The sequence below is a fragment of the Ambystoma mexicanum genome, chromosome 5p (assembly GCF_040938575.1).
Source record: "Ambystoma mexicanum isolate Mex_15411 chromosome 5p, UKY_AmexF1_1, whole genome shotgun sequence".
NCBI lineage: Eukaryota > Metazoa > Chordata > Amphibia > Caudata > Ambystomatidae > Ambystoma > Ambystoma mexicanum.
The window spans coordinates 525,707,412-525,713,743 of record NC_090930.1 but is presented as its reverse complement, the minus strand read 5'-3'; positions in this window follow the sequence as shown (position 1 = coordinate 525,713,743).

The following is a 6,332-nucleotide window of genomic DNA, read 5'->3' as shown; positions in this document are numbered from 1 at the left end:
CCAAAGACAATACTGGCTCTCCATCCGCACCAAGAGAGCCCACATCGAAGCCTGCGTCTCCTTGGCATTTAACAACTCGGCTTAACTATTTAAAATCTGCAAGGAGCTGTCCAATCCTGCTGCAGTCTCTACATCTCCTGTCCCCTCCCAGGCCCTTTTTACGGCCCTGGCTTCTCATTTTATCTCCAAAATTCAGGACATCCTGTCCTCCCTCCTTCTCTGCATTTCCCCTGTTCTCCTCAGACGAGGTTTCTAGACAAGTCCGATCTATGAAAGTCTCGTCAAAACAGGTTCACCCCTGTTCCTCCAAAACCATCATGGACCACATAGACACCCTGGCTCCTGCTGATTTCTGCAACCACTCCTTTGCCACTGGAGTCTTCCCCTCCCCCCTGAAGCACTCCCTTGTGCACCCTCTTCTTAAGAACCCTCTGCCGACCCTTCCTGCCCTGCTAACTATCACCCAATCTCCATCACTCCTTTCCTAGGCAAACTCCTGGAAAAGCTGGCCATCTCCCAGCTCAATCTTCACTCAATTTTTTGGTTGTCTCCATGACCATAAGTCTGGCTTCAGAGCTGCCAGAAGCACGTAACCTGCTCTCCTGAACATCCGCAAAGACCTGCTCTCCAACCTTGATTCCAACACCCCCTATATCCTCATCTTACTCGATCTCTCTTCTGCCTTTGACATGGTCAACCATGCCATCCTGCTCAACCATCTCCGGGATAATCTGGGTATCACCGATCAGGCCCTGGCTTGGCTGACCTCCTTCCTCTCTGACCGACCCTCCCAGTTCCAACTTGGGTCCTTCCTCTCCTCTATCTTTATCTCTAGCTGTTGTGTTCCCCAGGGGTCTAACCTCTCTCCCTGGCTGTTCATCCAATACCTGGCACTTCTTGCCCACAGCATTGCCGCTCTCTGCCACAACTTTCAGTCCTATGCGGATGACAACTCATTTTCAGGCTCTCTTCTGCCAGCTCTTCTCCTTCACTCATCTCTGACTGTCTGCCATCCAGGAGTGGTGTGCCACCAATGATCTGTGCCGTAATGCCAGTAAGACCGAGATTCTCCTCATCGGCACACTCACTCCCTCCTTTCCAGTCAGCCTCTGGCCGGCCTCTCTTGGCCGTCTCTCTGTTTCTACCTTTGAGGCCAAAACCCTCGGGGTCATCTTCGACGCCACACTTTCTTTCTCTCCTCACATCTCTGACGTCCCTAAGAAGTCACACTACCAGCTGCACCTCCTCAAAGGTATTCTTCCTTTCCTCTCCTTCACCCAGAAGCGCACTTCTCCAGAGATCTAGTTCTCTGTAGGCTAGACTATTGCAACAGCCTCTTTCTAAATCTGCCTGCCTCTACAACTCATCCAAAACAGGACTGCAAGACTGAAATCTGTGCACTGGCTCCCAGTGGCTGCGAGGATCAAGTTCAAAACCCTTTGCATTGTCCACAAGGCCTTCTGGGGCCTGAATACCTTCAACTCTCTCTTCCTAAATATCTTCCTTCTCGGGCTCTTTGCTCATCCGCCTCCCTCAGGGTTAGTCGCTTCTCCAAGCAACGAGTTGGTGGTAGATCGCTTTCTTCTGCCGGGGCCTCCCTCTGGAACAGCCTTCCTGCCTCTCTGAAACTTGAGGAGAACCATCTCCGGTTCCAGTAGCACCTCAAGACCATCCTCTTTGCTTCTGCTTTCTCTCCTCCTCTCCCCTGCTGATCTCCTGGCTGATTCTGAAACTGCACTGGTCACCTGGCTACCCTCCGATCTCAGGCCCAGGTCCCTCTGCACCAGCTGCACACCTGCACTGTCCTCCTGGCAACCCCTGTACTCGGGGACTGTTTCTGTATCCCTACAGCCCCTACTAGCACTTGCCACCAGCTGGACGCACTTTTATTTATTTATTGTCTTTTTTATTTACTGTTATCCTATGTACTGTACTGCCGCCCCTTCCCCCTGCACCTTTTCCCCCTCCCCTACACTTGCACGACCTCAATGTCACCTGGCCTAGGATTGCTGTCGGTCTTCCCTCTGTTTCCCCTCCCTTGCCTCGTCACGCCTTGAAACACTTGTGTATAGGCGTGTTATGAATGCCTTATATCATATGATACCTGTGTGAGAGAAGAGGGGGGCACAAGGGAACATCACGGGCAGGACTAGAGAGGGTGGGGATGGCCTGTGGGGACAGAGGGAGCAAACCATGCTTACCTGCTGTCTGAGCAGGGGTTCAGGCCCTGGATCCTCCTGGTATAAACAGGTCTAAAATTAAATGTCCCTTTTCTTCGACTGCCCTTCACTTCAGACACCCGAGCAAGAGACGCCCTTGATCTAAGAGTTAAGAGCAAGAAGGAAGAGGCAGAGCTAAGAAGGTTGGCGGGACTTAGGTCAGGTGACCAAGATCCATTTGCACATGCTCACCATCTGCCAAGTACAGAGGGTCAGGGATGGCACTGGAGAAGTGGAGACTGCAGTAGGATTGGTGAGTTCCTTCCAGATTTTGAACAGTTTGCTTGTGTTGTTATTGGTCCCAGAGATGCGGGCCTGGAAATAGACCTTCTTCGAGCGGATTGAAAGTCTGTAATGCCTTTGGAACAGGTGGCAAGTTTGTCAGAGGATATGCCTGATGCCCGCCACTTTTGCTCAGCAACTCTGCACTTGCATTTTAGAGAGGCTAGAGGGGAGTCATACCAAGTGTTGCGCTTGGAGGCAAGCTTCATGCGGATCCTCATGACCGGGGCAAGGATATCCAGGGTGTTGGTGATATAGAGGTGAAGATTAGCAAGGGCAGAGTCAATGCAGGAGTCTAGTGGGAGGGGGAATGAAAGTGGCAGCAAAAACAGCAACTGACACTCGCTTCATCTGTCGAATGATGGAGGAGAAATGCAGTGCAGGCAGAGGTTTAGCCAGGGCACCTAAGAGGTCCATGTGAGAGGACAGGAGAGCATGGCCAGACCAGGAGAGAGGTGTAGTGAGAGGGGGGGACATCTACTGAGATGAGAGCATCCAAGGTATGTCCGGCTGAGTGCATCTGACCAGAGAGATGAATGGTGAGGGAAAGAAAGTCAGAGAGACTGCACAACAGTCCAGTGGCTGTATCAGGAGAGTCAGGTGAATATTGAAGTCTCCGTGGAGAGGTCAGACCACTTTGATAGGAAGAGAGACACCAGGCAAGGGGTCCTATAGGCGAGAGTCAACAAGAGGGTTGGAGAGACACCAAGCCTGCAGATGAGGCATTCGAAGGAAGAGTATGTCTGAGTGGGAATGACAAGTAGCAGGGACCCATTCAGGGAAGATCAAGGCCACTTGCCTCCAGACAGGTTAGGCCTGGGCTTGGATCTTGTAACCCTCATGAATGAAGGAGTGTGTCAAAATCAGTGACAAGAGCTGGCAGTCCACGTCTCAGTGAGAGCGAGAACATCAAGTTCAAAGTTTTCAAGAAGGAGACAGATGTTAGAGCAGCGTTTAACGGCAGAGCAGGAGTTGAGGGTAGCTAGGTGAAGCTGGTTGCCAGCTTTGAAGGTCTTCCGGGGAGGGGTACAGGGATGTGGTACACACATTGGTGGTGGCAAAAGCGCTAAGGGGGAGTGGGGTGGCAGAGCGAGGAGAGGCAGGAGAAGGGAGGAAGTTGATGAGTGACAGAAGATACTTATCAAGGAGGAGGTTGGGCTGAGAGCCCTAGGCCATGACAGTGCCATTCCGGTAGACATTAATGATGCACCTAGAAGATTGGAAGTGTGCCAAGAGTGCTTCCCATTTCGTACCACCAATAATGGGTGAAGAAGAGAAAGGGGAAAGGATTGAGACCATATGGGGAGTCCATACTTTTGGAGAGGGAGCAACAAAGATGATGTCAGTGACAGTCTGCCTGGAAGAAGCGTTGACGTAGGTGTCCAAAATGATCAGGCCTGGGTTGGAGACCAGGAGATCTTTCTTGAATTGTTTCCCCTCCAAGTTTCGAAAGAGAGGTAAATAGGGGAGATGGTGAGCACCATGGAGAGAGAGGGAAGGAGAACTACAGAATGTACAATTAACTCATCAGCAATACAGGCACAGACAAATCAGCTGCACAACGTCACACAGGTCACCGAAAAGGGTATTTCGCTGCTCCAGCAGCAGATGAGGGAGGAAGGTGACTCAGGAAGGATGAACACTTCTCCAACGTACGAGGAAACAGTCCACTCATTGATGAGAGCACATTTGACGGATATTCCAAGGCCACAAAGTCTCCCAGCACACTTCAACATTCCACTGTAGCTAGTTAGAGAGCCTTGAGAGATACCCCGTATTGTATAAAGGTCAATTTCCCAGGGCCTCCGGTGCTCTCCGCCTTAGGCACCGGATCAGCCCCCACAGAAGTAGTATGCCAAATCCCAGGTGCGCCTGCTTAGATGAGAGGAAGAATGCACCAAAGATCCTGCCCACAGCTAAATACCACCTATATGCTTTTTTATGGCGGGAAGCTCTTCCATGATTAGGCTGAAGTCAGACTGCATGGATGCAGGCCTCAGAGGGGAGGATGTTATGCTTTGAGGAAGTGGTTCGGAATTCAACCCCTCATTGTAGTTCAAGGACTTCTTTGTGACCATTCTAACTGAGGTGGTTTTGTTGTTGTTTCCAGACTTCAATTCAGCAGGCTCCATAAATGCAGGACAACCCCCTACAAGGCCAGAATAACAGGACAACCCCCTACAACAAGGCCAAATATTGAATGAATTTGCAGTGTTCTCACATATGAAAATATTGAGTTTGTTTGGAGCGTATTCAATATGAAATTAACCCTTACATGACGGCCACCATATTACAAGAAGCAGGGCTTGCCCAACATATAGGAGTGAATACTGTTAGCATTGTTAATCAGTCCGATAACATGGGGCCTCATAGTGAGACAGAAATGAAGCTCCACATGTAGTTAGTTGGGGTTGTGCGATGTATCAACAGTCAACAAGAGATTGGCCATAAAACAAGGGGCATGTAGCACGCTGCTTAACCAAAGTGTGTGATCTTGGCAATTAATCTCACTGGGCATTGCCTAAAAGCACTGCACTTTCTCAAAGCCTGCAATCTTTAATACACAATACCACTGTCAAAACAGGTCAAAAGCAGTTTATCATTGATGAACGTCTGAGTGACGGGTTGAAAATGTTTTACAATATAGAGTGGTCATGGCTAGTGGTATGGTAGTGTTTTAAAATGGACAGTACGGCCGTAGGCAGAGGCCACTAGCCATGTGCAGAAATAAAATCTATGGAATAACTAAACCCTTGAAATTCAAGGAAAAAAAGTTTAGTTGCAGGGACGTTAAGGTGACAACTTAACACAACCAAACCCCAGAAATTCTGCTAAAGCCACCTTCACTTCGCGCCCCCTGTTGCACAGCCTAGGACCACAATGACGACTTCACATCACTGGTGACATCATCTATGACATACACAAAAGTTTATGTATTAATAAATTGGATACTAGTTCAAGATTACTTTTACTTTGTATAGTATGCATTTTATTTTAATGTGTTGTTAATTACTTACAAAAGACACACAGACCGAAATACACACCTATGTACATCTCAAAGAAAATGCTGAATTTTAAAACTTATATATATATATATGTAGAATAATCATTTTTTTTTTCAATGCTCATGCATGGAAATCTTTAAATATATCCTAATACATAGTTGTTTCTTGTTTTAAGGCACTTCTCATGTGATTTAGAAAATGTTACGTGTACACATTTTTCTTACAATAAAACAATTGAGTATTTACATGTTTATTTTAAAACTTAGAGACACATGTTGAACCCTTATTATTTACTTTCTATTTATTTCTACTCTTTATTTGGTAAATGTAGATACAGCTACTATAGTGACCATGTCTTAGATATATTTGCGCAAACAGGCATATTTTAAGTAGTGAACCATTTATAATTCAGATATCATCTTTGATCAAAGTACTACAAAGGAAAGCTTCCCAAATAGCGATATGATGCATGTCTAGCTGTTTACTGTTTTAAACAATGTACTCATTGTTTTGAACTACTCTAAAATGCTAATTTCACAAATGTAGACACATAAGGGTGGTCTAAATATGAGCAAATACCTAGCGTGATTTTATGCCGGATGCCATTAGTTAAATATTCATTGATAATAGCAATCTTACCAGTGATGTCATATATGTCATTAGTGATGTCATCTGTGAAGTCATATTTTTTTTCTTTTTTATTTGTATATGGTTCTACCATGAACCTTTACAAAGAAGAAACAAAATCTCAAAGAGACATCACAAGTCATAACCCAAAAGAAAACAAACATAACACAAATCGAACGACATAAAAAGAGAAAAATTA